Consider the following 15954-nt stretch of genomic DNA (forward strand, 5'->3'; position numbering starts at 1 on the left):
TACAGAAATTTTTTTCCTACAGTTGTTGTTTTCCAAAAATCTTTTAAAGGTGAACATTCTCTTTCGTAATTAGGAATGTCCTTCTTGATATTTTTAGATACCCACAACTTTGCTGAAATCTTCAAAAATTGTCGTCGTCAAGCATTACACATGTTACATTCTATAAGTTGTTTACATGCTCATATTTTCTGCTGTTCCAGAAGTGGTTAAAGTTTTCTAGATTCTGCAACAGAAACGCTCAAAATTTAAAGTTGAAAGTTATTGATGATTAAAAACTTGACGAACTATATGACCATAAAAAGTGTTTTAATTGCGAAAACCCATCAATAATGGCCAACGTTAAAACGTTCAATGGTTGAACAAACGGTTTAATTATAAATAAAAAAAAACATTAAAAAGAAATTAAAAACTAGATTTGTAATTGCTAGCAATAACGGATGGCACCCTCGTCCCCCCATTGCCAGGGTAACGACAGCCATTTTTAAAATTCCAAAGTCAAAGAGCACACCTGCACATGCCCATTAACATTTTTGTAAATTTTCATGAAGTTTGGAGCATTTTGAATTTTTTGACATTTTTGCTGTTTCCATGGTAACGGCGGCCATTTTGAAAATTCCAAAGTCAAACTGCAACTCTTAACATGCCAGTAACCATTTATGTAAAGTTTCATTAAGTTTGGAACACTTTCATTGTTTTCGCATTTTTGCTGTTTCCATGGCAACGGCAGCCATCTTGAAAGTGCTAACCCCCAATCGCAAATCTTCACATGGTGGTTAACATTATTGTATAGTTCCATCAACTTGGGTCCATTCAATTCCGAGATCCAGACTGGACAAAAAAGTGTGGAAGAAAAATAACAATAAAAATAATAATAAAAAAAATAAAAAGAAACGTAGAATAATAATATGTCACTCCAACTCCGTTGAGGGTGCCATAAAAAGAGTACAATACCACAGGACAGCAACACAACAACCAACACTCTACCCCACTTCAGAGAAACCAAACGTACAAATGAAGACTAAGTAGAAATTTTTGTTAACTGTGTTTACTCCATTTATAATCATAGGTATGTTACATAGATACAGTAACAGAGTTTGGAGATACTTTCTTTTCAACTGGGTGCAGACGTGCCTCTGTAAGTAGTTAAACCTACTAAATGATTTGCATAAAATGTGTTTCTTTGTTCAAATCATAAATGAATACAGAGTTATGTATGGTTAAGTTATTGATACAGAAACGACATAACAATTAAATAAAAAAGCAAACGATATTCTAAGAGCAGCATACTGAAAAATGACAGTTTTGCTTTGCTCCGTTTTATCATTATGTTATTAAAATGAGCTATATTATATCAGAACGTTGTCAGTTATCATAATGAATCTACACTTTGAATAAACAAGGAGATGTGGTATGATTTACAATGAGACAACTTCTCAATAGAGTTCGAATGAAGCGAATTTCATCAAATTGAGGTTACAGTGCGACCTGTTGACGATGCGCAAAACCCATATCGCTATGAGCAAAACCCTAATCGCTATAAAAGTCCAGGACAGATTGTGAATCAAATCAAAAGAAAAAAATCAACGGCATGAAATTTAAACAAAACAATAAATGAAAAACATTTACCTTAGTTCCTTGCATTTTTTGTTTTGTAATATTGAATTCAGACGGACTGATTTATTGTATTTTCTTTCCTTCAAACGATGTCAGAATTAACAAAAGCTTGCGTACGGACAACAATTGCATAAAACCATAAGCTTATAATTAGACAATACGTTATCCAATCAAAATTGCGAGTGACAGCAGTTGTTCAAAAAGGATACAGATATCTTGTGCATACGGACACATGCGTATTTCCCAGGGATCCTGTTAGAACAGCCATTGGTAAGGGTAAAATCAATAAAATAAACTCTTAATCCAGGAAATATTTTTGCAATTATTGTTGCCACACTAGCCTTTTTATTATAACGATTCGAAAATTTTACTATGCTACTTTGTTGAGAAAGTGAAAACTAAAGCTGTTTTTTATTCGAAATAACTGTTTTTGGTTTCTCTATTTTTTTCTTTACCTATTTGAACTAAGATTTATTGAATTATGTTTTCTTACGTCAAGTTGCAAATATTTGAGGTATATTTTGCGCGATAAAATCAATAATATATCCATTATGTATATTCTGCAATATTAGTAAAGCGGATACTTTGGTGGGAAATTTTAACTACCAGTAAAAAGGGTGTGTTTGCCTTTCAATACAAAATGGCAAACATGGAATAAAGCTTTTACTGATACCGTTAAAAATATGTCACATTCAGTGGGCCGTCAATTGCAAAGACAATCAAATAAATACAAACCACCAAATCCCTTATTAGCGCTAATTATTATACTTGATGAATCCATTTTGTGGAACTTTATCGGCAAATAACGGGAAACAGCATAAGGTGGAACAATTTGACAAGTTACTTCATCCGAACAGATCATGTCATTAAAAATGCTCGAAGAAAAAATTCAATCTAAACCGTTCACTCTTTTGAATTCAAAAGTTTTAGAATTTTCTACGCAAGATATAAATCTAGAAGATTATCAATATATCAATTTCGTTTTATATTGACTTCAATCTTTCTATGTGCAAAACGTACTTTACTTTAATGGATAGTTGTCAATCATGCCACATCTCCTTTTTTTTATATTTAGAACAGATCGAAAAATCATGCCACATCTCCTTTTTTTTTATATTTAGAACAGAGCGAAAAGCTGATTTAAGATTAGAAAATGATTCATCGAAAAGCGTAGAGTAATGTATTTTTCTTTATCATAAAGCACGACATGTAAATTGAATTATATGAATCATGGAATTATCTTTATTAAATGTTTAATGCAACGAAAGATACTATCAAATTCTCAGGAAGTTTAAATTTTTTTTTGGTCACATGGCCCGAAGTGATGAGAGCTTTTCCCATCACTTGGCGTCCGTATTCTGTGGTCGTCGCCCTTCGTCCGTTGTCCGTCGTCCGTTAACTTTTACAAAGAGCATCTCCTCTGAAACTGCTCAGCTAAATTTTACCAAACTTGGCAACAAACATCATTGGGTATTAATTTCAAAAACTGTGTCCGATGACATCGCCTGCAAACCAAGATGGCCGACATGGCTAAAAATAGAACAAAGGGGTGAAATGCAAGTTTTATCTATTATCTTATAAACTGAATAGAGAAAATCTGACGAGATAGAAATAGTCAGAATGATGAAGTCTACCTTTTGTCCTTTTACATCAAAACTTTTAGACGATTTTTTATAGGAGTCTTTCTCTTAATCAACGAATTTTACCATTTTTTGTTTTTTTTTTTTTGCCTATTATCTTGAATATGATTATAGATAGAGAGAAACTTTAAATGACAAAAATGATCAGCAAGACAAGATCTACAAATATGTCAAACGGTCTTAATCGTTAGACGACACCTTATTGGAGATATTGCCCTATTGCCCTTTAATGACGATTTTTATCATTTTTTTGCGTTATATTATTTATAATTGCGTCTATCATTTCAAAAATTATAATGGGTAAACGGAAACTTAAATAAACAAAAATGATCAATAGGACAAGGTCTACAAATCAGTTTGATTGCTGAAAACTCCTGATGACCCCTTATTGGAGTTATTGCTTTTTTAATGACGATTTTTTTCACTTTTTTGTGTTATTGTCTAATATCTCCAAAACTATAATAGATAGATGAAAATTTAGAATAGCAAAAATGATCAGCAAGACAAGATCTACAAATAGGTTTAGTTGTTGAAATCGTCTGATGACCCCATATTGGAGTTCTTGCTCTTTAATGACGAATTTTGCCAAATATTTGTGTTTTTGTCTTCTATCTGAAAAACTATATTAGATAGATAGAAACTTAAAGAAGCAAAAATTATCAGCAAAACGAGATATACAATTTAATGTTCTCAATTGTCAGTTCTCTCCTTATTAGAGTAATTCTTCTTTAATGACGATGTTTACCCTTTTTTAGTGTTCTGCCTCTTACGTTCAAAACTATTTTATATAGATAGCAACTTTAATGTCAAAAACATGATGGGTAAGGCTATATCTACAAATAGGTCAACATAGTCAATATGATCGATCAGTCAACTTATTGGAGTTCATGTTTTTTCATGATGATTTTTATCAGTATTTTACATGTTTGCCTATTATCTTGAGAAACACTATAAGTAATAGATGAGATCGACACTTTAAATAGCAAATATAATCACCAAGACAAGATCTCCAAATAAGTCAAATTTTGCAGAAATCGTAAGTAGACGGCATTTATAGGAGTGATTGTTATTAAATGGCAATTTTTTTAACCGTTTTCTGTTTTTGGAGCAAAAACTAAAGAAGATATATAGATTTGTGTCATGAAGTCTATTTTAGTCCACGATGTTGGAGAGTGTCCATTGCTGTAGACGCATATAGACCTAAGTGAGCGACACAGGCTCTTTAGAGTCTCCAGTTTAATATTTTATTATTTTCTACTTTTCATTCCGGTCTTCATGATATAAAGAAACTAACGTTTTCGGTCCTTATACATCCTTGGCTTTCAAATATTCGGCTTTGAGCGTTCCTGATGAAATTAAATCCAGAAAAGCGCTTCGAACGCATGACATTTATAACGTGTTGTTTTCATTTTTTACAGCACCGAGTCGATACCTCAGCTGGTGGACTATCAATTCCCGAGGGTAGCATCAGCTCAGTAGTCAGTACTTCGGTATCGAGATGATTTATAACAAACTATATAAAATTGCCCGTTTATAAATTTTGAAATTATACAGAAACTAAGGTTTCAACTCCCTCAGGCAAAGTAGGCCTTAGAGGATTTGGCTAAATTTTTTGAAAGTTAAATTTGGTTTATAGCTCTTAAACGATTTCGGTCCTTATACATTCTTGGCTTTCAAATATTCGGCTTTGGGCGTTCCTGTTGAAGGTAAATCCAAAAAAGCGCTTCGGACGCATGAAATTTATAACGTGTTGTTTTCATTTTTATAATAAGCATTTCATTAATATTTGAACTCCAAAAATATAAAGACACAATTGAAGAAATAAATCAAAACTTATAAATTGCAATAAGTTTATTGTTTTTTTTTAAAGCACACTTGTTTTATGTTCAGTGAATTCGATTTAACAGTTTTGGAATTAATTTTATTCCTTTTCTGATTACGCTATGGTGTACAAAAGTATTAGATATATCATGAATAAAATAACATAAAATTTTAAACAAACAATCATCGCTATTTACTTAAAATCCAATTTATACAAGCAATTTTGGGTCCTCGATGCTCATGAACTTCGTTTAACTGATATGATTCGCTTCTACCATGCTACGGGCATTTGAACAGATAGAGTTTAAATAGTTACATTAATTGCAGTACCAATTGCCAAGTCAAATTCCATGCATTATATAAAAGTATTTGACTACAATTATATTTAAGAATAAAGATATTAGTACCTTTTATTTTTACTCTTATTTGACGAAGAATTATTATTTTGTTTGTGTTTTAAAAGGTATGTAATCCATCAGTTGTATCACATGGTTTCGGAAGACGTGACTTTCATTCATCACAACATATCACCGCTTGCTGTTTTAAAGACCTTTGCAACAGTAAAGGTACGTCTCCTTACTCATTGAGATGAATTAAAATTAATTTTGATTGTTCAAGGAAATCTTTTATCTTTAATGTTTTGTTTTTAAACTATTGAGTTTACAACATTTAAAATGTTGTTATAAACAAACTAGAATACTGATAAAGTTCAAAAATTAGGTCATTCACAATAGCATGTAACCTGTTTAACAGAAATTTGCAAAAAACGTTACAATTACGCGTTTTATCGTTAGTTATTTGCTGTAATTAATAACAATAAGACACAGAATAAATACAACAAAATTAGTAATTCAAAAATAAATCCATAGACATACAGCAAAATGATATGGGAAAAGTAGACTCAGTCATATAAATATATAGTTCTTAGCCGATTGGTTCTTTCCCTCGAATTTGTTTTATCCCATATATTCTTTCTTCGAACTTGAGACTATTTTAAGAATTAACTTGTGGTTCGCCCGGTTTCAGTCGTTCATCATTCAATTATGACGTGCAGGTTTTTCGCTTCCCTCTGATTTCAATGATGTGACGTCCAAATAAAGGTTACTTTGCCTGACAATGTCTCATAATTATATAGAAGAGACACGATCTTTTTACGTATCATTGTAAATCTATACTAAAACCGTGTCTTCCTGGAATGCTTATAGTTCAGTTATAAAATATAAGATATCTTTTCCTCGAATGCCAATTATTCTAAAAAAGGCATTTGAAAGATAAAAAAATTTGGCATCTTAAAAATATATCACTTTTTCAGTAAAAATAAATTTAATTCAAATATTATGGAGTAAAAAGGACAATGGATAAAAACTTCAAACAAATAAATAAAAATATTTTTTTTAAATTACCGAAATGGAGTGTTACTTAAAGCAGGTAAATTTTAAATATATGAGTGAATTATAAATATGTCCTTTGATATTTATGGGGTTTTTTTATGTTTATATAATATATTCCTATGTGCATATTTTCAACATTATAAAGAAAAAATCCATTTGCTCTAAAATGCGTCCTGTCGTGTCACAATCTTTTGCATACACAATATGTATGCGTCATTAGGATTCAAGCGCCAAAACTTAAGGTTGCAGTCTTGTAATTGACTACTCCATAGGCTTACGTGCAAAACAGCTGATCTTTGATTTTTTTTAAAGTAAAATGCTATATAAAAATTTTGTTTCATGTACATATAATGTAGTAATGTTTAATTGTGATTTAATGGATAAAAGTGTCTCATGCCATGAAGAATAAAACGTTATAAAACCCCTAAGTCAAAACTACTTTTTTCTTCCTTTTGTTTAATGTTACTAGTCCATACCACTTCCAGTAAACATGATATCTTTCTACTTTCCTGATTTGATATTCAAAACAAGATGCAACAATTTTGTAATCCAAAAAGATGTTTCAAATCAGCATAAAATTTTTAATCAAAAAGGAAAATAAATGAGCCCAGAATTTTTTTTAGAAAACTCAGAAAAACCGCTAGAATTAATATTTTTCATTTGCAATGCCGATATTATAAAATGAGACAAGATTGCATGTAAAATGTTTATAAATTCGTTTTCGCTTTGTTTGTTTTTTTGTTTTTTTTTTGGATTATCTATTTCTAACTTCTGTATTTCACTCATTGTTTTACAACTGTTCGCTAAATTTGGTATATTTGTATACTGTAACGGCTCACCTCACTGTAAGAGTCTTTGTCTAATGTTTTGAACCGTGTATGTTTCTGTCGTATCTTGTGATATCCGGCTGACGAATAAAGTTATCATGCCATATAAATCAAAGTTATAAACAACTTAACTTTCTGCATTTCTGTAATTTTACTTTATAGGTAATTTCACAACAAATTATATGCTGCCAACAACAACAGCCACATCAACAACAACAACAACATTAACAACAGCATTAACAACAGCAGACATTAAGTCAACACAGGGTAAATCACCTCGTTTTTTGTTTTTTTTTGTTTTTTTTGTTTTTTCATTTATTAATTTGAGTTATATTTTCTGAACTTGAATCCTTTTAGAATCAATTTCGTGTCAATCGTAATATAAAGTACAAATTCATAAAGAATATTTTTGTTTACAGTTTTATCGATTCTGTTGATCGAGGTCTTATTGACATTTATTAGACAGCAACTTTTATTCATGAAACTATTCTTTTTTTCCATCAACTGATGATGAATATGATGAATGGCTGTTTAATGTTCAGCGTCAAATTAAAAGACATTCGGCACGAGAACATCTAAAGGTTACCTTTGTAGACCGACAGTCTAGCCGGATTTTTCATGTACTGTATTCACAGACCGACACGCTTAGTCGCATTTATAATGTGCTTGTTTACAAAGTAAAAGTCCGCAGGAAGATGTGTCACCCTAACCGGAAACATTGTTCTGACGCCGAGCCGACCAGTCTTTAATCTTACCACTATCTCGGTATTTATAGCGTCAAAACGAAATTAGGATATCTAAAGACACTATATTTAGTAGATGCTTAATACACTTTTCGACAACTTAACATATTTTCATGAAATCAAAGATAGTATTCGACGCCACAGGTTGGAGTTTGAGTCAATTTTAAACAAAACTGCAAATTTATATATTTTATATATTTGTTTATCGAGGGCAGGCAATTGTTAGAGAAGATATATATATATATATATAATTCAAGAGTCTATCCTAAATTGAGGTAAATTGTATAGCTTTCCAAATACCGTTTCGATTCCTAACATCACGGAAGAGACATCAATTGTCGAAATCCGGATATCATATGGCAAAATCAAAGGTACTTTATTTAAATCATTTGCACCACGTGACTTTGTCCCTTTTGATCAAATTACTTCCCTTAGCTTAAGATTGAAAATATAATTTATTATAGATTTGCGGATAATCCAGTCCTTTTCCGTCATGTATCTAAAACTAATGTATCTTTAAAAACTTCCTTTGGCGGATATTTACAAAAATGCTGTGTAATTCTAAGGGAAAATGCTTAAAATTTGACTTTTTACGGTATGGGAAGGTTGAAATCATCATGTTTTTAAAAGAATTTGGCCGAAAACTTAAGAAAGCAGGTAAGTTAAAAGTCATTTAACTTTAAAATTCAACCTACAAGGTGTTTCCCTATATGCGAACAAATCATGAACAATATCTTCTTGCATGTGTATTTCTGTTTTGAATCTTGCTATTTTACGATTTTACGTCATTTTATTTGATCTTATATAGCAATTACACAATGGTTACGCTTCCGATTATTAAACTAAAAAGGCCGAAAGATTTCAGAGTAGACAATGTCCATTTGTACACGGACAGAAGCCTAAAAACATGTACAATTCACCTATATGCGAACAAATTGTTCATTCGACATAGGTATTTGCATATTGGCATTTTTATAAAAAGGGCTTATATAATCCTATTGTAATGGCTGCCGTCATGATAAGGCAAAATGGCCGCTATGCAAATTAGCAAATTACCCCAAATTTTGCCATATGTGGTGTAAAAAAACATTTGCACCTTTTGTTTGCGGTATACCATCTTTTCCGCAAGTTTATTGTTTTCTGTTTAGTATTAAATTTATAATTAAGATCCATTTATTACATCGGTGATCCGTTTATTTGGCAATCGCCAATGGCAGTCAGCAGGGTTTAAGAACATTTGTTGTTCGACCTGTTAGTTAAATGCGTTTTGTTAAAATATACTTTTTCACTTTTTTGGTCTTTTGGAAAATGTTGTTTGTGCTGTATTTAGACCCCTCTAACAAGAAATTTGTTTTGCATGCACACGTATAAAAATTGCGGTTTTTATCCAACGCAATAATAGGTTTGAACGTTGTTTTCAATTTAGACTTGTTTATATATATATATATATATATATATAAAATGACTGAATAATAGCCAACGATAAATCTTACGGGGCGATGGATCATATAAATATGATACAGTACACTACAAAATATAATATATAACCAGTCTAAAAGGGTACAACATCACCAAAAAATGACAATATACGAACATATGTAACTATAAATATTTCGGATAACAGATATCCTTCATCAGTATGAGCACGATGTAAAATGAATCAGATCAATCTATTCTGATTACTAAACTATACCAAGCTTGAATTCTATACAATAAAAAAAGTGAAACAGTCTCACCCGAACATCATATGTAGAGACGCTAATAATTTTTTTAAATTTCCAAATAAAACGACTCAAAGACAAATGAAAATAATAATTAGAGATATGAACTGGCACAACTCTAAAATTCCAAAATGACGTCAGTTAAGATGTTACAACAACTGCGTGTAAATACATTCCCTAAAAAACAGCACTGATCGATATAAGCTGGTAAAATATGTCAAACAGAGGCTGCGTATTTATCATCCCAAATAAATAGCAGTTTTATAAAGAAAAGAAAAAATAATAGTAAATTTGGGCTAAGGTTAAAAAATTGGACGTGGATGCGTACTTGTACATCCCTACCAAATGAAAAAAATTGGACGTGGATGCGTACTTGTACATCCCTACCAAATGAAAATGGTAGGGATGTACAAGTACGCATCCACGTCCAATTTTTTAACCTCGGCCCAAATTTACTATTATTTTTTATTTTCATTATAAAACTGCTATTTATTTGGGATGATAAATACGCAGCCTCTGTTTGACACATTTTACCAGCTTATATCGGTCAGTGCTGTTTTTTTGGGAATGTATTTGCACGCAGTTGTTGTAAAATCACATTTTGTGAAAATATTTTTCTAGCAACAATGTCTTGTGATTTTTCATTGTTTATTGAAATCACAAGACATTGTTGCTAGAAAAATATTTTCACAAAATAAAGAAAAAGAAAGGAAACCTCCAACATGCTAGTTATATATGTATATATCATACAAAACATGTAACTAGTTTATGATCTTTTTGCATTGTTTTATCATATTTTAGTTATATAGATGAAACTCTGTATAACATCAAAGGTAGATAAAATAGATTCCAATATCTGAGAGCATTGTATAATTATATTATGATTCTCTTTTTTTTTTTTTTTATAAAAACGTTTCTTTAAAAATGTTTTTTTTAGATTTAAGTAATGAGTTCTGGCTTATGTTTCTCCATATGGATTATAACACATTAGAGAAAAATGAAACTAAAAGGGAAAGTTATCGACATATCTATATCCTTGTTGCATCAGAAAAGGAAGGTTGGGTGGTTATCCAGAGCCCTGCCTTAAAAGAAACTTTAAATAAGACAATAAACCGAGGAAAAACAGTCATAGAACTGCCGAAGTTATTAAAATCTACAAACATTACTGGGGTAGAAAATAAAGGAATTAATTTAAAAGCATCTGTACCCGTGTCTGTATTCGGATACAACGAGGAATCGAGTAATAGGGAAGGATTTTATGTTATTCCTGCTCACAGTCTATCCACAGAGTATATGGCTACCACATACACCCCTGTCAGAGGTAGTTTGATCGGCATTGTTGGAATAAATGACAATACGAGGCTGGATATAAATCTTAAGATGACAGGAATCTTACTTTACAACGGACACACTTATTCTAACACGGACATTCTTAAAGTAGACCTGAATAAAGGAATGACTTTCATTTTATCGCATAAAAGTGATTTGACAGGAACATATATAAAAGGTTCAAAGCGGATATCTGTTATGTCAGGCAATCAGTGTGCATTTGCGGGTTTTTCTGATTCTAGTCTTGATTGTGATCCATTACGAGAGCAGTTATTACCTATCAACAAATGGGGTAATGAATTCATCGTTCCTTTCTTGAATTTCAAAGATCCTAAAGGTATTTTACGAATAGTAGCGAACGAATCAAACACTCGTGTGTTAGTAGTTGACAATTCAACTTCCACCTCACGGGACTTATCTCACGGAAATTTCATTGACATTCAAATGACAACAGATGGTCCGTTGTATGTCAACTCGAATCGACCAATTCAGGTATCACTTATTGTTAATGGGGCGTTTTCTAGAAGTAGAAATGGATTTATGTCACTAGTTCCTTCATTGAAGCATTATAAAGATGTTTATTGGTTTATTGTTCCCCGTTCTCATATGCATGAGAATTATGAGCTTGGTTGCTGGGAACCAGGAACTATGTTAAAGACACGATTTATTGCAATTACTGCGGAATTGAGTATTATAAATGATATACTGTATGACAATGCACAGTTACCAGTGAATTCAACTGTAAGAAGTATTCATATCGGGGATAAAATATATTCCACCATTTCATTTCGAGCAACAGAAGATTACCATACCTTGCATAGTAAATCAGGCAGTGAACGGTTTGGAGTTATCATTTATGGTGCTTGCTATTCATTTTTATATGGATATGGATTTCCGGGTGGGATCAATTTATAACTTTTTCGTATATCAATCTCTGTACGTACATTGAAGAGATTTTAGAAATTTAAAAGTATCTACTAGTTTTCTGTCTTTTTCGTAAGTTGTTAAATCTTATGTTAGTCACAATAAACACTTTATTTTGAATACTTTATTTAGAGTTACAATTTGTGTACTCAAGGTCATGCATTAATACTATACCTAATCGATTCCATTCTTTGTGGGATTTCTAGATTTTTTCTTCATAAGTAGCATCACAAGTTTGGAAAGTGATATATATAAATGCATTGGCTTTAATGTAGTAGAGTGACAAATCATGAAAAAATTTTTTACGACTTTAATGGACCGGAATAAAAGCAGGCTACATTTTTATTTTGCAAAGCCAATAACTTAAATTCTCCTTTTTTGCCCGATCGTAGCCATTTACTATGTTGCAATGTTTTCATATAATGACAAGAACAAGACGTTGACTTTTCATTCAAAATGCAACCTGACAAAATCTTTTACTTTTCTTTTCTTTTTATAGTACCAAACTCTTGATTTGGCATTTTATGAAGTGCAAATTTATATTGTAATACTAAAATTATTTCTATTTAGCCTTATTTTTTTCACCCAGTTTTAAGAATACACACTATGTATTATTTTCACGGAGTGTTTACAACATTTATAAATTTTCATTGCATCGGTAGATTCCAATGTTTTTGGGATAAAAAGTAGTTAAACTCCATTTTGTATAGGAATGAGAACACTGCGTCGCAGTTTTTCAAATAAATTCGTGTTTTTCGACATATTTTTAATAGACATTATAATTCAGTGAACTTCTAAATTTATTAAAATTATTAACACCGATACGAAGTAGATCTTCTGGATATATGTACTTTATACAAGGTGTTTTCTTCGAGCGAGCTTGTATAGCATCCATGCAAGCCGTTATTTAACATCAAATTGATGAAATTTTGAAGCCTTCTCAAATAATTCTCAAAAAAAATAATTCGTGTGTTTCAAAATTGATATTGAATATATAAACACTGCGGCAGTTATTTATTAACACATTTAAAAAGAATAGTATACCCAATCCAATCACAGAGCTCCAACATTGACTTGGGTTCACAAATTCAAAAGACCCAGCGCAAAGACGGGAAATTGAAGTACTACTTTGTTTCCTTTATCATTATTCGTTCTTGTGCAATAAGATAAATTTGTCTCACAGGTTTATTAAACACTGTGTTTAAAAGGTTTTTTTTTCTAATAAATTTCGTCACAAAGATCATTAATCATGATTTTTTTCTACAGCTAAACAAGTTTACGATCTTTTCTAACTTTAAAAGTTGAATTGGAGAGGACAAGTAATATTCCCTGAATATTTTATTTTAGTAGTTTATTAAAGTTTAAAAAGCTAAAAGAAGCCATGCTTCTAACAACTGTACTCTTCTAATTATATGTCCGAGTTAATCAATTAGAAAAATTCCTCTCTTGCTACAATAGGAACCCTTATAATGCTGTCAATACAATAGGATATGTACCTACGACTCCATGATTTGTCTAGTTCGGTTTTTGATGATGATATATAAAGGTATCATTTTCAAAAATCTTGTCGCAAGTCATACCCTACCAGGGTAAATTTAGAAAAGTTAACACATCCTGATATTACAGATGATCATAGAGTTGCCTATAATTGCGGACAAAGCTTCAAATAATATTGTCTTTGTATGTAAGTCGTATTACTACGAGTGTCTTGTAAAAGAATAAGGAATAAATCAGCACTCAGGTAATCGAACATATAAAAACGTATCATTTGTCAAGGATGAGATTTTGGCGAATGATAAATACTTCGTTGGTCCAATGAACATTACATTGAACAACTAATCGGAGGACCTACCTTGTTTGTGTTGGATACCTAAGCTTCACAAAATTCCGTACAAATAACTGTACATTGCCGTCTCATCTGCATGTTCGACTAAAGAATTGTCCATTTGATTGACAAAAAGTATGTCCGCTGTAAAAGAGAGTATTCAGAAATACCGTGAAACTGTTTACTCGCGAAGTGGTATTAACCATATGTGGATTCTAAAAAACTCTAAAGAACTTCTGGATAATTTTAAGTCTCGATCTTTTTCTGAAATTAGTTCTATCAGAACTTTTGATTTTTCAACCCTGTATACAACCATTCCTCATGTAAAATTTAAAAATCGTCTTAAAGAAATAATCCACAATTATTTTCAACATAAAAATGGTAGCATACGTTATAAATTTATTACTTCGGGATACCATACGGCATATTTTGTTAAAAGTGAACAAAAAGGTAAGACATGCTACACAGAGGAACACGTGATCAGTATGCTGGAGTTTCTTATAGACAACATATTTGTTGAATTTGGAGGTAGACTTTTTTTTCAAAAAATTGTCGGCATTCCTATGGGAACGAACTGTGCGCCTCTCCTTGCCGACCTCTTTTTATTTTCATATGAATCGGAGTTCGATCAGACACTTGTCAAAAACAAGAAGATCAAAGAAGCTAGGTTATTTAATTTCACTTTCATATATATTGATGATGTTCTTGCCATTACCGATCCGAACTTTTCTGACTGGGTTCCATCAATATATCCTCCAAAACTAAAAATTAAAAAAGGAACAGACACGGCTTCCTCCGCCTCATTTTTAGACTTTTACCTCGAATTTGACATGCACAGTCATCTCAGTACCAGCATCTATGACGAACGAGACGATTTTAATTTTGACTTATTCGGTATTCAAGAGCTTGCAGCTCCTATTCATACTTTGTAAAACGTCACCAGTGTCTGAACAGAAAGTTGATAAACCAGAGGTATGTCAAAGAACGTCTCGTCTTTTTTCTAAATAAAAATTATCGGAAGGTACCATAGACATTATTGATAAATATTCCGTATCAACCTCACAAATAATACACGATGGTCTTGAAGTATAGATTCTTGGCACTGACATTGTTTATCGTCTTAATACCGTGTTATATTATTCTTTTATTTGTCTTTATATATATTACTTTTACTGTTTAGTCTGTTTTTGGTGATTACCATTATATGTGACTCTGTACTTATTTGTCCCTCATTGTGTTTTTGTATTATTGTCTTTCATTTTTGTTAATGTGCTTTGTCTATATGCCTTTTTGCGTTTCTTTTATACATGACGTGGCTCTGTTCTTATACATCCCGTCATTGTGTTATTGTTATATGATAATTTTTGCATTCTTGTCTTTCATTTTTGCTAATGTGCTTTGTCTTTATGCATTATGTGCTTCTTTGTCACATATTTAATTATTTTTATAGTGATTAAGATTATAACACAATGCTGACTGCTGTACCCCTATTGTTCACATTTTTACCTATCATGTCTGTTTATTTTGTTCACACATCGTTGTCAATATAATCGAATTTGATGCGACTGTCATACATGTGAGAGGTTTAGCTAGCTTTAAAACCAGGTTTAATCTACCATTTTCTACATAAGAAAATGCCTGTACCAAGTCAGGAATATGACAGTTTTTATCCATTCGTTTGACGTGATTGAGCTTTTGATTTTGCCATTTGATTGGGGACTTTCCTTTTTGAATTTTCCTCTGAGTTCAGTATTTTTGTGATTTTACTTTTTACATTCATTTCATGCACCGTTTTGAATATAATGGAATTTGATGCGACTGTCATACAAATGAGAGGTTTAGCTAGCTATAAAACCAGATTCAATCCACCATTTTTCTACATAAGGAAATGCCTGTACCAAGTCAGGAATATGACAGTTGTTATCCATTCGTTTGGTGTGTTTAAGCTCTTGATTTTGCCATTTGATTAGGGACTTTCCGTTTTGAATCTTCCTCGGAGTTTAGTATTTTTGTGATTTTACTTTTTATTTGATCGTGAACTTTGCTGAGTAGTTGTCCCACTGGCAATCATTTATGATGTACAGACACTTGTTATGCCGATGATCAACCATATTGTTCC

This window comes from Mytilus californianus, unplaced genomic scaffold, assembly GCF_021869535.1.
Source record: "Mytilus californianus isolate M0D057914Y unplaced genomic scaffold, xbMytCali1.0.p SCAF_14, whole genome shotgun sequence".
Lineage (NCBI taxonomy): Eukaryota > Metazoa > Mollusca > Bivalvia > Mytilida > Mytilidae > Mytilus > Mytilus californianus.